This window comes from Carettochelys insculpta, chromosome 1 (genome assembly GCF_033958435.1).
Source record: "Carettochelys insculpta isolate YL-2023 chromosome 1, ASM3395843v1, whole genome shotgun sequence".
In the NCBI taxonomy this organism is placed as follows: Eukaryota; Metazoa; Chordata; order Testudines; family Carettochelyidae; genus Carettochelys; species Carettochelys insculpta.
Window position 1 is genome coordinate 377,810,788 of NC_134137.1, and position 15,208 is coordinate 377,825,995.

Genomic DNA, 15,208 nt, shown 5'->3' on the forward strand with positions numbered 1-15,208 from the left:
CGTGAGGTAGGGGCAGGGGGAAGGAGCAGCAGGTAGGGGGCCGGGGGCCTGGAGATCCAGGGCACAAAGGCCATGTGGGCTGCTGTCAATCTGACCCTGTTGCTGATGGCCACCAGCAGTGGCACACAAGTGAGGGGGGCAAGGTCTGGAATGCTGCTTTCACTGCTGGCGGTGGGTCTGCATGCAAAGCTGGAGACAGAGCCACTGAGGCCACTGGCCAGGTATCACCACCACCAAGCAGCAGCACCGAAGGGTGCCGTGGGGTGGGGGAGGGAGGTAGCCACCCTAGCGCTGGGGTGATGGTGCTGCCTTCTGAGCTGGGTGGCTGGAGAGCAGCGGCTGCTGGCTGAGGCACTTGTGTTCCCCACCAGATGGCAGGATTTACATTTTAAATCCTCTCTGGCCCCACCTCACACCTAGTCTGGGTGGTGCTTTTATCCCACTCCTGCTATTATGGCAGAGGGTCTGGGGGGGGGGACCCCAGTGCCCCCTCCTGCTGCAGGGCTCTATCCCCTACCCTTGTTCATTTTTTTTTTTTTTTTTTTTTTTTTTTGCCTTCCCCTGGGCTGGTGACCTGCTCACCCCATCCTGGCTATGGCTCTGCCAGCAAACTGGACTGCCCTCAGGACCTCGCCAGAGGCAAGGAGGAGGTTCCTGGGTCGTCTTCAGCCCTCTGCTGTGGGACATGGATCTGGCTGTTTGAAGCTGCAGGCTTCTCTGCTGCTCTGCCAGCCTAGACCAACACCCCCAACTTCAGGTGCAAGACTCTTAAGCCTGTTTCACCTAATGCCACACAGATTCTTCTGGACCCCGAAGGGCCCAGTCTCAGACCATTGCTCAGTGTATACCACTCAAAAGCCAGATCCTTAGATCTAATATCTAAGGGTTTGTTAATACAAAAAACTGGGTTAGAAGAATCATTAAAGCGATACTTTACATGCAGCAATCACAACTACTGATGCAGCCAGAGATGTTTGATGCTTGAGAATTGCTGGAAGTTAATTGCAGGTTACCTAGATTCAGTCACTGGAGCATTGTGGAGCTGGCTTGTGGGGGTTCACAGGCTGGGACAGGGTCCCCTGGAGACCACAAGACTAAAGATCAGAGATGGACACTGCTAAATCCACATCATCCCTCTGAGGGACAGGCCCCCAGTCCGGATAGGCTTAACTCATGAGAACTGCACAACAAAAAGTTCCTGCCTGGGTCTTTGTGCAGCTTTCCAGAGGCGGAGGGAAAATTCCATTCTTCTCCATGGGCTTTGGGCCACCACCTGATCTGGTGAGTCTCTGCGCTGGGTTCTCATTGGTTGCAGTCCCAGTAGGAAAACCCACCATCACAACAGGGCTGTTGGCCATCTGCACCTTTGCTCTGTCTATTGTCCTGGCTGGGGTGGAGCCCAAACTCTGGCTGCAAACCTCAGTCTGAAACATTTCTCACGCAGCTGCAGAGCTAAACTGTTAACTGTACATCCGTGGTACAGACACAAGTAGCACGCATAGATTCAGGGCATCAGTGGCTTTCCTTAGACACCGTACAGGGCTCCCCCAGCACAAGAGGTGGGGCCAATAGCCACCCTGGGCATTAAAAGGGCTGCATTTTCTTTAGCAGGACATCTTAAGAGGGGCTCATTCCCCAAAGTTATTGGCCACATTTGAGGGGGGAGGGTTGGGTTGGAGTGGGTGAGGAGGGAGGTGGGGGGTGGGGAGCCTAGAAGGAGTAGGGTTAGAGCATGTATGGGGAGACAAGTGGGGGAAACTTGTCTCCCCAAGCTTCAGCTTCACCCCCACCCCACCTATGCCCTGGTCTAGGAAGCCCTCCACAGGAAGGAGACGGCCCCTGCAGCCCTTCCCACTTGTGCTCTAACTGCCACATGACAAACCCCCGGAGGCAGGGACAGAGCCCAGCAATGGGGACAGTGGGAAAATTTTCATGCCAACAGTTTTCAGTTGGCCAATCCCATGGCCATGAAACGAGCCTATTGTTGCAAAGAATTTTTATAGTGAGTTTGCACAACTTCTTTTGGTTCACAAAACAAGTGTCTTCTGTCTGTCGCCCACTGTCCTGTTGCCTCCTTGCACACAGGCGACACTGTCAGGAAAGACAAGAGTCCTGGGCACAGAATCGTAAAGCTGGAAGGGACCTCAGCAGGTCATCTAGTCCAGACCCCTGCTCCAAGTAGGATCAACGCCAGCTGAGCCATTCAAGCCCGGACTTAGAAACCTCTAGGGATGGAGAATCCACCACCTCTCTAGGCAGCACATTCCAATGCTTCACCACCCTCCTGGGGAAGTAGTTTTTCCTCATATCCAACCTACACCTCTTCCTCTGTAACTTCAGCCCATTGGTCCTTGTTCTGTCATCTGTCACCAATAGCTACGTCTACACGTGAATGCTATATCGAAATAGCTTATTTCGATGTAGTGACATCAAAATAAGTTATTTCGATGAATAGCGCCTACACGTCCTCCAGGGCTGGTGCCGTCGATGTTCAACGTCGACGTTGGGCAGCACCACATCGAAGTAGGTGCTACAGGGGAGCATCTACGTGCCAAAGCGGCCCACGTTGAAATGAGGGTGCCAGGAACAGCTGCAGACAGGGTCACAGGGTGGACTCAACAGCAAGCTGCTCCCTTAAAGGGCCCCTCCCAGACACAGTTGCACTAAACAACACAAGATCCACAGAGCCGACAACTGGTTGCAGACCCTGTGCATGCAGCATGGATCCGCAGCAGCAGCAGCAGCCAGAAGCCCTGGGCTAAGGGCTGCTGCACATGGTGACCATAGAGCCCCGCAGGGGCTGGAGAAAGCGTCTCTCAACCCCTCAGCTGATGGCCACTGTGGCGGACCCCGCTATTTCGATGTTGCGGGACGTGGATCGGCTACACGTGCCCTACTTCGACGTTCGCCGTCGAAGTAGGGCGCTATTCCCATCTCCTCATGAGGATAGCGGCTTTGACGTCTCGCCGCCTAACGTCGATGTCAACTTCGAAATAGCGCTCGCCCCGTGTAGAAGTGGCGGGCGCTATTTTGAAGATGGCACAGCTACTTCCAAGTAGCCGGCACATGTAGATGCAGCTAATGAACAGTTTCTCACCCTCCTTTTTAGAGCTCCCCTTCAGGAAGTTGAAGGCTGCAATTAAATCACCCCTCAGTCTTCTCTTCTGTAAACTAAACAAGCCCAAATCCCTCAGCCTCTCCTCATAGGTCTTGTGCTCCAGCCCCTTAATCATTTTCCTTGCCCTCCGCTGAACCTGCTCCAGCACATCCATGTCCTTTGTATACTGCGGGGCCCACGGTGGTAGTTGCTAAATCAAGTCAGAGTTGGGACGGTGTTAGTCTGTATCTTCAGAAACAACGAGAAGTCCTGTGGCACCTGGTAGCCTGACAGATTTATGGGCGAATAAGCTTTCATGGGCACAGACCCGCCTCATCTGACAAAGCAGGTCTGTGCCCACGAAAGCTTATTTGCCAATTCATCTGTGAGTCTATCAGGTGCCACAGGACTTCTTGTTGTCTCCAAAGATACGGACTAACACGGCTCCACCTCTTCCTTGATTTAGCACCTAGATCCGGGCCTTCAGGCTGGGCTAAGTCGTTGCTCCTCTTAAGGATTCAAAAAGAATAAAATCCCAAGAAAATAGACCGTTTCAGTGACTCTCCAGCAGAGCCGTTTGTCCCAGCAAATTGGTACCAGGGCTGAATCAGATCATTAATAGCTCAGAGAACGGGGCTTGCATTGCTGCAGCATCAGCTAGTGGGGACAGCAGACACGGCCGGCCTCTGCTCAGTACGGCGGCGTTTGGCTAACGGGGAAAGCTGCGTCATGGGAGGTTGGAAAAAGGGGATTCTACAGCCTCACCTCGTAATCTGTAATGACCCAACCTGACAGGACACCCGGGCTGTGTCTACACTAGGAAGTAATGTCGAAGGAGCCAGCAGAGTCTACACAAATTTTCCCTTATTTCGAAGTTAACTAGCCCAGCTTCGAAGTCCTTACTCCATTCCCAGGAGTGGAGCAGTGCCCTGCTTCAAAGTTTACCTTTGAAGTAAGGTGTGTGTAGATGCTTGACTTGGAAGGCTGTTACTTCCAAGTTGTACGTCAAAGTCAGCAACCTCAAAGTTATTTTCGTAGTGTAGACGCGGCCCTTGTGTTATACATCACTGTTAGTAACAGCGAGGTCGCTGTGATAGTCTGCGTTCTAGCAAAATGAACCAGCAGTCCTGTAGCACTTGAAAGACTAACACGTCTTCGGATCTGGAGACAGAACATTTCCAGGACAGAACTGACTGTTTTGTAATACAGAGATCTGAAAAACTGAAATAAAAATGGACAAATCAGATACACGGAACTGAAGTGTGTGTGTGTGTGTAATACTAAATGCCCTGCCTGAGATCATTACGAATATCAAATAAGGAAAACTCTCTTTGTGTTGCAAGAGATAACTGCTGTCTCTATCCAGGCCAAGTGTCAATATCTTGAATTTGAGCCTGATCGCCAATTTGCACGTCTCCCTTTGTTATCTGCTGTTAAAGCCTCTTTCTTGTTGGTCGTCAAAGTGCTACATGGCTTGTTGGTGACACTCACATGGATCTTCACAGCTCCCCATCTGCAGCCAAGAGGCAGGGAGAGAGGGCAGTTATACCTCACGGACAGGGCACAAGCCAAGGCTGAGAAAGGGGCAGGGACTTGCCACCTGTCACCCAGCCACTCACGGCAGATTCAGGAAAAGGGCCCAGGGGCCGGACTTTGCAACCAACCACCCACCTTGCATTTCATGCTGCAACGGCGCAGAATAACAGAACTTCACAGGAGCTCCTCCCAGGGGTGGCTCAGCCAGTGTTTGGGAAGCCCTAGAACTCGAGAGAGAGACTGGGGAATGGCTCAGGCGCAACCGATGGGGAAAAGCAGCACAAGTCAGCAAACACCACACTGGCTTGTTCAGTTTGCAGAAGAGAAGGCTGAGGGGAGATTTAATTATAGAATCATAGAACACTAGGACTGGAAGGGACCTCGACAGGCCATCGAGGCCAGCCCCCTGCCCCAATGGCAGGACCAAGTACTGTCCAGACCATCCCTGACAGACGTCTATCTAACCTGTTCTTAAATATCTCCAGCGATGGAGATTCCACAACCTCCCTTGGCAACTTATTCCAGTGTTTGACCACCCTGACAGTTAGGAACTTTTTCCTAATGTCCAACCTAAACCTCCCCTGCTGCAGGTTAAGCCCATTGCCTCTTGTTCTATCCTCAGAGCCTGAGAAGAACAAGTTTTCTTCCTCTTCCTTATGACGCCCTTTTAGATACCTGAAAACCGCTATCATGTCCCCCCTCAATCTTCTTTTTTCCAGACTAAACAAGCCCAATTCTTTCAGCCTTTCTTCATAGGCCACATTCTCTAGACCTTTCATCATTCTTGTCGCTCTTTTCTGGACTCTCTCTAGTTTCTCCACATCTTTCTTGAACTGCAGTGCCCAGAACTGGACACAATACTCCAGCTGAGGCCTAACCAGCGCAGAGTAGAGCAGAAGAATGACTTCTCGTGTCTTGTTCACAACACACCTGTTAATGCATCCCAGAATCATGTTTGCTTTTTTGGCAACAGCATCACACTCTTGACTCATATTTAGCTTGTGGTCCACTTTTACCCCTAGTTCCCTTTCTGCTGTAGTCATTCCTAGACAGTCTCTTCAACTTCCTGAAGCGGGGCTCTGAAGAGGATGGAGAGAAACTGTTCTCAGTGGTGACAGACGGCAGCACAAGGAGCAATGGTCTGAAGTGACAGAGGGAGAGGAGTAGGTTGGATATTAGGAAAAACTATTTCCCCAGGAGGGTGGTGAAGCACTGGAATGTGTTGCCTAGAGAGGTGATGGAATCTCCATCCCTAGAAGTTTTTAAGTCCCGGCTTGACATGGCCCTGACTGGGATGATTTAATTGGACTTGGTCCTGCTTTGGGCACCTTTAGAATCTTTGCCCATCACCCCTGTGTGTGCCAGTCCAGTAGCCAGGCCTGGCGCTAGCTCGCAGCTTAGCATTAGCACCGTCTTAACTGTTGTGACTGAGGTGTCTTCCGGCCTGGGATATGCGAGTGATGGGTCAGGCCCTCAGCTTACCACATGCGGGGTAGTGGGCAGGCAGGGGGCCTGGCACCCACAGTAGGGGTCTGGCCACCCCCGGCTCTCACCAGCAGTGGCCCCAGCTGGCTCTGCTGCCCTGGCACGTCCCTTTGGGGAGGGGCAGGGCTGCCCCCACTCGCAGAGGGAAGTGGAGTGACACAGCCGGGGCAGCAGAGCCAGCTGCGGCTGAGTGTGGAGAGGCTGGGGAAGTCATATGCGCCCCCCGTGTCACCCCAAGCCGGTTGCAGGTGCATTTGACAAAGAGCAGAGACCCGGGGGAGCCAGGAAAAGAAGGGGAAACAAACAGTTATGAATGAAAGAAACCCCCAATATGCCCCTGAGGGCCGGGACTTGGTTACCCAGATCCCCTAGTGTCCAGTCCAGTGTTGCTCAGGCCAGAGCTTTGCTGCACTTTGCAACCAGCCTGCTTGTTCCCCCCCGGAGAGTTCCTCCCTTGGAGCATTTGCACGTGGCTCAGCTCCCGCACAAGTCTGCCGTGCAATGCACGGGGCACCTGAGGGAAACAGGCCGGCAGGCAGAGAGGTGTTTGTTACTTGCAAATCTGGCTTCTAGGTGTGATGAAGTGGGGGCTGGGGGGATTTTATGGCCCTGATTCGGTAGCATGTGTTTCCTACTGTCCTGTAGTAACCTGACGCGAGTGCCTCAGTTTCCCTAGACACAGCACCAGGGCCTGGTGGTGATGGGAGTTTCAGTGTGATGACTTTTCACACAGAGGCCATGGCCTGTTGTAATCTAGACAGCCAGGTGGCACCTTTCTTCCCCAGGAAACAGGACAAAGGTGGGCAGAGGGGCCTGGCTGGTGGAATTGGAACTGGGCTGGTGAGTGGGACAGGCTGGTCTGGATGGAGAGGGAGGAAGGGGGCCAGGGCCCCGGCTCGGGGACCCCTCTCCCCGGATGGGTTGTACTGACGGCTGCTGGTCCCTGTGCCGCCGAATCTGTTCTGAGCTGCATCCCCGGAGCCTGCTAACCTCCTGTTCTCCAGCCGAGTGAGAGTCCCGTCTGCCTGCGGGTGGGGGCAGGGCTGGGGGGATCCCCACACTCTATGACACTAGGCAGGAGCTCAGAGCCCTCCCAAGGCAGGCCACCGGCTCTGGGTAGCCACTCCATGCCAGTGGCTGGGAGGGGGCAGTGGGGCTCAGCGGTTAGAGCCAGAGCCGTGGGCAAGCACTGCAGTCAGAAGCCAGGAATCGGAGCTGTGGCTCAGAGATTACTGGTGCCCGGCACGGCGGGGGCCAGGCTGGGAGCCGGCCACTGCAGGAGCTCCTGGAGCCATGGGCGATGCTTTGGCTGCTGATGCTGGGCTGGGCTGGGCTGGGCTGGGCTGGGCTGCTGTTCGGCCCGATGTGCCCACGCACCCGGCAAGCTGCCGCCGCGCTCCCAGGCTGGCTGGGGGCTGGCGGCTGCTGGTTGCCAGGCCTGGGACCCCACCAGCTGCCACAAGGAGCCCTGGGCCTGACACCTGAGCCGCCCCAGGGCTGGGTGAAGGCAGGAGGGACACCCGGGGCGGAGCAGGGCACAGCCTGGGCCCCCTGGTCTTTCCCAAGGCCAGCGCAGGTGGTGCGGATGTCACAGTACAGCCTCGATCCCCTGTCCCAGGCTGGCCCCCCTCCTCCCCAAAGGGGACCCCCCCACTGCCTGTGGGGAGCCCTCATGCATGGCCCCATCTGCCCCCTCCCCCCATTCTCAGGCTCCCCCCCAAGTACTCCTGCCCCCTCCCCTGTAGATCCGTCTCGGGTTAACGATCTTCTCATTGGAGTTTTTAAATAGTGTCACGTCATGAGATGTAGCCTTGTGTTAAGCCCTGTTCTGCAGAAAGGTAGTTCTGCTTTGTAGAGCAGTTCCTGGGGTAGGGAAGGTGAAGACAAAACTCCCTGTGCCCTGTCTTTTGGGAGTGCTTCATTGCTTGCCCTGTTGAGTGCCTGAGGTGGGAATGGAAAGGCGGGAGACCGGCACCTCCGGGTGTGGAGAAGGTAGATCCAAGCCCAGTGAGAAGAATGACGGAGCCTGTGCAGGGGGCCCATGGAAAGAAGCCTGGACACATGGACGCCTGGGGAGTCACCAGCAAGTGCCTGACTTTGGAAGCACCACCCAGGAGAAGGTGCAAAATGCATATTCATAATATTGCTCTCCCAGCTGATGCATATGCATGAGCCGGCTAACTGGCGGCAGCCTGCCTGAGAGAGGGGCCTGTATAAATGAAGGCGTTTTGCGCAGGGACCCCGGGTTTGTGTTGTCATCACTGGAGCACCGATCCGGATTGGCAGAAGCCCAGCTCCACCCCATCCATCTAACTCACCTGGCCAGTGCAGTTATGGGGAGCAACTATTGGTAACAGCAACAAGACGTGTGTGTGTGTGTGTGTGAGAATGGGAATGGGATATATCACATGCACATGAGAAGTGTGGATTTCTATACGTGTATTACCAATACATGCGGCATTTTGCCTTTTCCCCTGAAAAGATCCCATGCAGGACTTTTCAGTACAACACCCCCACTCATGGCAAGCCCTGCTCCCCCCCGCCCCCCGGGCCCCCGGCCACACATCCAGGTGGATCGGCCCCAGCCTGGGCACCTGGTGCTCGGAGCTGCCATTTGCCTCAGCAGCACCGGGGTTCCCAGAGCAGCCAGGGAGCCAAACCCATTGCCCACCCAGGGAAACTGAGGCAGAGACCGCCCCTAGGACAGCGATGGAGAGGGGCTCTGACTGACTGCACCCTGCCGCTGCTGCCGAGCGCCCTTGGCAGTGCCTTAGCTAGGAAGGGGTTGGCAGCATCCTGCTCTGGTGCTGGGGAACAGAGCTGAGCGGGTGGCAGTGCAGGGGGTGGGCAAACCCCTCGAAGTGCCTGCGACTCCCCTTACCTGGCAGGGCTCTTCCTCCCCACCCTGCCGGGGCGAACCCTGCGGCTGCACCCACCCACCCCGGCCTGGCAGCCGTCCCCAGCAGTGCCTCACGGGGCAGGGTGAGGGGATGTGATGGAGTGGGGGATACCTGTGTGTGTGTGAGTGGCTCACAGAGGGTGCGGGGCTCCTGCTGAGGGTAACCTTGACGACAGGTAACACCTTTGTACGGGAGACAAAGGAGGAGGTGGAGCCTGAGGGGTTTGAACTGGAACTGGGAGTTGGAAGCAGTTAGTCTGGGCTGAGCAAGAGCGAGACAAAGGAGGGGGCAAGGCCCCAGCTCTGGGGGTCCTGCAGGGCCTCCTCTCCCCAGCATGGATTGGACTGGCTGTCTCTGCCGGCTGTACTGACTCCTCTGTACGACGCTGTGTCCTGTTGGCTAATAAACCCGCTATTCTCCTGCTGAGTGAGAGTCACTCCTGCCTGCGGACGGGGTGCAGAGCTTGGGGAACCCCGAACCCCATCACAGGGGCACACCCCTGGCCACACCCCGAGTCCCCGGCAGGGGTAGGAGCTAGGCTTTCCCCCATCTCCAAGCCAAAGATGTGCGCACACAGGGTGTCCCTTCCTCTCCCCCGCTCTCCTGATCAAGCCCCAGCCCAAAGATGCACACTTTCTCGTGGCCTTCACCACATCTGCAAATCAGCATGGGATGAAGTTTCCCCCCTGTTGTGTTGCGCAGTTGCAGCATGACCCCGACAACAACCACATCACACCCTGGGTCCAGGTGGGCTTGTCGGCCCTCAGACAGCTGAAGACCTATTCCGCCACCATCCTGCTCATCACAGCGCTCTTACCTCAGGCAGTGCTTCATGAGCGAAGGCAGGACAGTATATGCTGGGTCTCCCCAAAAAACTGGGCACACGCAATCTTTGACAGCCATATGGCTGGGTGGGAATAAAGTCCCAGTTTGAAAATGCCTGTGTCCATGACCTTGCCTGTCTGGTTGGCCAAGGCCCATACAACAGTCAAGTAGTTCCGTTCCCAGTTTCCACCTTGAAGCGGGCAAACACATGGCCAGGCCCACTGATGGGGGCAGGGGCACTGGGGAAAACAACCCAAGGCGCCACAATTTAAAGGAGTCCATGGGCCCAGCTCACTGTGTCTGCAGCTCTGCCAAAAAGTCTTTCCCGGTTGAAAGGCTCTTGATACGTCTCATGCAGGTTCTGGGGTGGGGTTGCCCAGCCCTGGAACCTGCATCGGGCATGTCAAAAGCACCTTTCAATCAAGGGATAGCGCTGTGGCTAACCGGCTGGGACAAGGAAGGGGAGCTGCGCCAGGGAAGCCGAGAGATGCCAGCCACCCACAGGGAAATTTCTACCGTCCGGGGAGTATTGACAATGACACGGGCTGACAGCCGGGGCGCACGGCAGTTCTGTCCCCATGCATCCCACCCTCACGTGCCCCATTAGCAGGCACCAGGCTCCCAGGCTCTGGTTTGCTTTGAACTGTTTGCTGCCAAAGGAAACCAAGTTCTCAGCCTACACGAGCCCAGGGGAGGCGCCCAAGGAAGGGGCTGAGGACGGCTGGATATGCCCCGACCCCGGTCTGGTGCCCAGCGTAAGCGGTGCTGGCTCTGGTGGCAGCAGTGGGATGGGTTGGGGGGGCGCTGGGTGGATGGGGTGCTAGGGGCTGCACCCACAAAAAGCAGAGATGGGCCCAGCTCGGGGATGGAAGCTCCACACATGTGAGCAGCATGAAATTCCTGTTGCACTCGGCCGCTCGGCTCAGGCTGCGGCGGGCTCAAGCTACGGTTGTCAGTTTGGGCGGGGCATTTTTGCCGGCGCTCTCATCACACGACAGACTCTTTAACAACCGATGATTCTTTAATTCCCACGGGCGCCGGGGTCGCGACTCGCCAGCCCAGCTCCCACGATCCACTCAGCCCTGCCTGAGAACCGCCCCTACCAACCGGACCAGCCAGGGGGTCCTCAGGAGCCAGGCTGGGCCCACCGCGGCTGGGGGCTTTGGGGCGCTCCAGCCAGTTCAGTACCAGGGGGAGGGGCTGGACTTAGCGCCGTGGGACGGAGACACCCCACCCCAGCCCGGCGTTACCAGCTGCAGTCTCAGTTAACACTCAATGGACTCGTCCAGGAGCTGCACCAAGGTGGCTGGCATCCGGCCGGCACTGCCGGGCAGGGGCGCCAGGGGGTCGCAGGACGCGGGCGCTGTGGCCTTGGGGGTGTCCTGCTCCGGCGTCTCCTCACTCACCTCCTCCAGCACGGGCAGCGTGGAGGGGGGCTGCTGCAGCCGGCTCGGGGCTGGAGGCTGGAGGCTGGGGTGTGCCTGGCAGTCCTCGGCCTGGCTGGCACCAGAGGGGGTGGCGCTGGGGCTGTTCCCCTGGGGCCTGGTGGCAGGGGAGCCACTGGCCGTGCAGCTGGGCACGGCTTGGCCAGCCGGGAGCGGCTCCTGTTCGCTGGTGCCAGCTTTGCTCAGTCCCTCCTGGCTGGGCCCCGGCTCCTGGCTCCCCGCCGCGGCCACCGGCTGCTTTGCCTGGCTGCCAGCCTGGGCGCCATGTCGAAGGGGCTCTTCCTCCTTCCCCACGGCCGCCGGGGCCTCGCCGGTGCCCTCCTCGGCGCTGGCGCCGCTCCCCTCAGCCGGCTCCTTGTCCTGCCCGTGGGCGTCTGTACGCCCTGATGCCTCCAGCGTCTGCCCATTGGGGAGCACGGCCGCTGCACCATCTCCCTTCTCCATGGGCGCTGCGGCTGCCCTGCTCTGCGCGCCCGGGGCTGGCCCCACGGAGTTGGCCAGGGGGCTTGTCCCGTGGGCCTCCGGTGGCACCGTCTTCCCCGCTGGCACGGCCTGGGACCCCCAGCCTCCGGGGCTCTCCGGTGTCACCTCACCCAGGTCGCTGTAGCCTTCGTTCTGGAAGCAAACGCGACCGGGGTGGGGCGCCGACTTCCCGGCATTGACCTGCGGGGCGGGGGTAAAGGCTCAGTCTGTGGAGGGTCCCCTCCCCGGCTCGGACACCAGCTGGGAGGGAGGGAGGCCCGGGCGGCCGGGAGCACGAGCAGAGCCAGGTAGGGCAGCAGGAGCGGTCGGATCCCTGGCGCTCACCATGGCTGGGGGAGCCGAGGGAAGCACCTCCGAGCTGGGGCTCCCCTCACTGCCCCACACCAGCCCCCGCTGCACAGCAGAGCAGCCTCCAGCACTGTCAGTCCAGGGAGCTGCTCGCACTCGCTCTGGGGGAGTCGGGGCAGGATGGGGCCGGCCCCTCACACCCCGTCTGCGCCCGGTGGGGGGACAGCTGGTGGGGACAGCCAGGGACCTGCCGCCAGGCTGCAAACGTGTCCGCCTCCCTGGCCCTCCACCGTGCCCCGGGCGTGTGCTCTGGGGCGTTCAGATGGGGCTCTGTGGGGCCAGACCGGGACCCGTCCTGTCCTGGGCAGCCCACACCAGGGCAGAGGGGTTCTCAGTACACTGCTCAGGCCGTCTGCCCCTTTGCAGCGCCTGGGTCGGGGCACCCCCCCCGGGCACCCCCCCTGCCCCGGGCTCCCTTCGCCCCTGGGCACCCCAACCCTGGGCATCCCCCGTCCCTGGGCACCCCCCACACCAGGCACCTCCCGCCCCTGGGCACCCCCATCCCTGGGCACACCCCACCCCAGGCACCCCTTTCCATGGGCATCCCCAGTCCCTGGGCCCCCTCCCAACCCGGGCACCCCCTACCCCTTCCTGCCTGCCCAGGTGGGGAGCCACAGCTGCCTGTGGGGATCAGCATGGAGCCGTGGGGCTCACCCACCATTTGCATGCGACTTCCCCCCAGCATTTGCCCCCCATCAGTCCCACCCGGCCCCTGCCCACCCTCTCCCCCGCTGCACACCCACCCACGCACCCCCTGGGGTCCCTATCTGCCCTCAGGGCCCCTTCCACATCCCCACCCACTCTGCTCCCCCTCTCTCAGCCAGTGGGGCAGGGCAGGCCTCTGCCACAAGCCCCCCCAACCCTCCTGTATGTGATGGGGGCTGCCCCCCCCAGGCAGGGCTATGGGCAGCTGGAGGGGTGGCGTGAGGACGGGCACTGGCTTGTGCACGGCCAGCAGAGCACCCCCCAAACACAGCAGCCCCCCAGCCCCGAGGCAGCACAAGCCAGAGGCCACAGCCAAGGTGCTGATCCCTGGGGGACCTTGTTGGTTGCATCCAGAGCCAGCGGGTGCTGGGCACCAGAGTCCAGCATCACCACCCGCCCTGCCCAGCGGTGACCTGCCCTGGGCTGTGAGACCCCAACTCCGCGGTGCCAGAGACTGAGCGGGGGTGGAAGCCCCCAATGCGACCCTGGAGCCCAGGCCTGGCTCACCCCGCAGGCGCAGGGGCCACGGGGGGATGGGGCTGCTCAAGGCCCCATCGTACCACCCGCATCCGGCGGGGCTCTCTGGTCAGACTCGTCTGGCCGCAGGGCTGTTTCCAGCCCCCGGCTCTCGCTGGCTGTGGCAGCCCCTGGCTGAAGGCCCAGCCGGGCCCCCCTCCCTTCCAGGGGCCGAGGGGAGGCTAGGGCCCCCCACAAGCCAGGCCTCACCCTCACTCCCCTGGCGGCTGGAGCTCGGGGCTCGGGCGGGCAGGCAGTCTCGGGCAGCTCGTGGTGCCCGCTGGCTCTGGCTGCTCCGACCCTGGGGGGCTGGGGCTCTGGTGGGCAAACTGAGGGGGGCAGGATACGGGAGAAGGGCCAGGGCCGGGGAGCACCCCCACCGAGGCTGCAAGACCCTTTTAGCAGCCGGGCGGAGGCCCTCGTCTGCAGCCCTGGGGGACGTGCAGCCGCCAAGGAGCAGAAAGTCAGACCCCCGGCCTGACAGCTCCCCGGCACCAGAGAGCCGAGCAGAGCTTGGTGGGTGCATTCATCCTCACTCCCCTGCCCTTTAGTGGTCCCACTTGGCCACGGTAAATGGTCTCTGGGCAGGGCCGTGTTAATTGGTAGCGTCCCACAAAAGCCCAGCAGTCCTGGGGCACGGACAACTAACCAACTGGTCTCGCAGGTGCTGCGCGTGTTGGGGGGGTCTCACCCCCAGAACCTCAGCGATAAAACGGTGAGGCTGTACCATGCTCCAAGGCCGCGGCTCCCTGCGGCGTCTGGAGGCGCTGGCTGGTGACTGTTGCAGGGTCTCTGGCCCTAGAGGCGGGGAGGGGGGGTGAACTGCAGCCTCACGCTGTGTTCGGGGTGCTAAGTCAAAGGTTAGCCCAGCGATGGGGGAAGGCCGGGCCAAGCAGAACGCCCCCGGGCAGGAACCGGAGTGCCCTGGCTGGACTGGAGCCTGCCGGCCAGGTGCAGATTCTCTTGCAGGCATGTGCGGAATAAATTTCTACATGCATCCCCCTGCGTGCGTGGCTGCGCACCACCCCCCCGGAGAACCAAAGCGAGCGGCGGGCCCTCTGCCTCTCAGCTGGGCAGCGTGGGGCTCACTCGGCTGCCGGGGAGCCCTGTGAGCGCCGGGGCTGGTGAAACGCGTAGGGTGTGACTGCATGAGGCTCTTTCTGGGTGAAAGACCCTGCGCCACGCCCCCAGCGGAAGGCTACAGCTGAGCCCTACAAGGGGCCAGGCGTGTAACGAAGTGGGGTTCTCTGGCCCCCCCGGGCTTCCCCAGGGCACTCACCGGCTGGAACCACTTTAACCTCTGTCAGGCGAGCGGCGGGCGAGAGAGAGAGAGAAGCACAAGGCGTGAGAAGCTGTTTAGCCCACGCCCGCACTCACAGGCCCGGGCCTCTGGCTGCAAGGCCGGGACCTTATAGGGGAGCCTGAGGAAGGGAACTGACTTGTTTGCTCTTGTGCGGAAGGGTGGGCGGCACACCCTGGGGCCCAATCAGCCCCAGTTCCTAGGTGGGGAAACTGAGGCACGAAGCCAGCCTGTGATTTGACCAAGGCTCAGACAGTAAGTCAGTAGCAGAGCGCTGAGCAGCGTCTCCTATGCCACGCTGGGAGCTGGGGCAGAAGACAGGTGTTCTATCTTAGAGCCCTCCCCCCCCCCGCCCCCCTCGCCACCAGACCCGACTCTCCCTGCTCTAACCATTACACCCGACTCCCCCTGCTCTCGCCACCAGACCCGACTCGCCCTGCTCTAACCATTACAGCCGACTCCCCCTGCTCTCACCACCAGACCCGACTCGCCCTGCTCTAACCATTACACCTGACTCCCCCTGCTCTCACCACCAGACCCGACTCGCCCTGCTCTAACCATTACACCC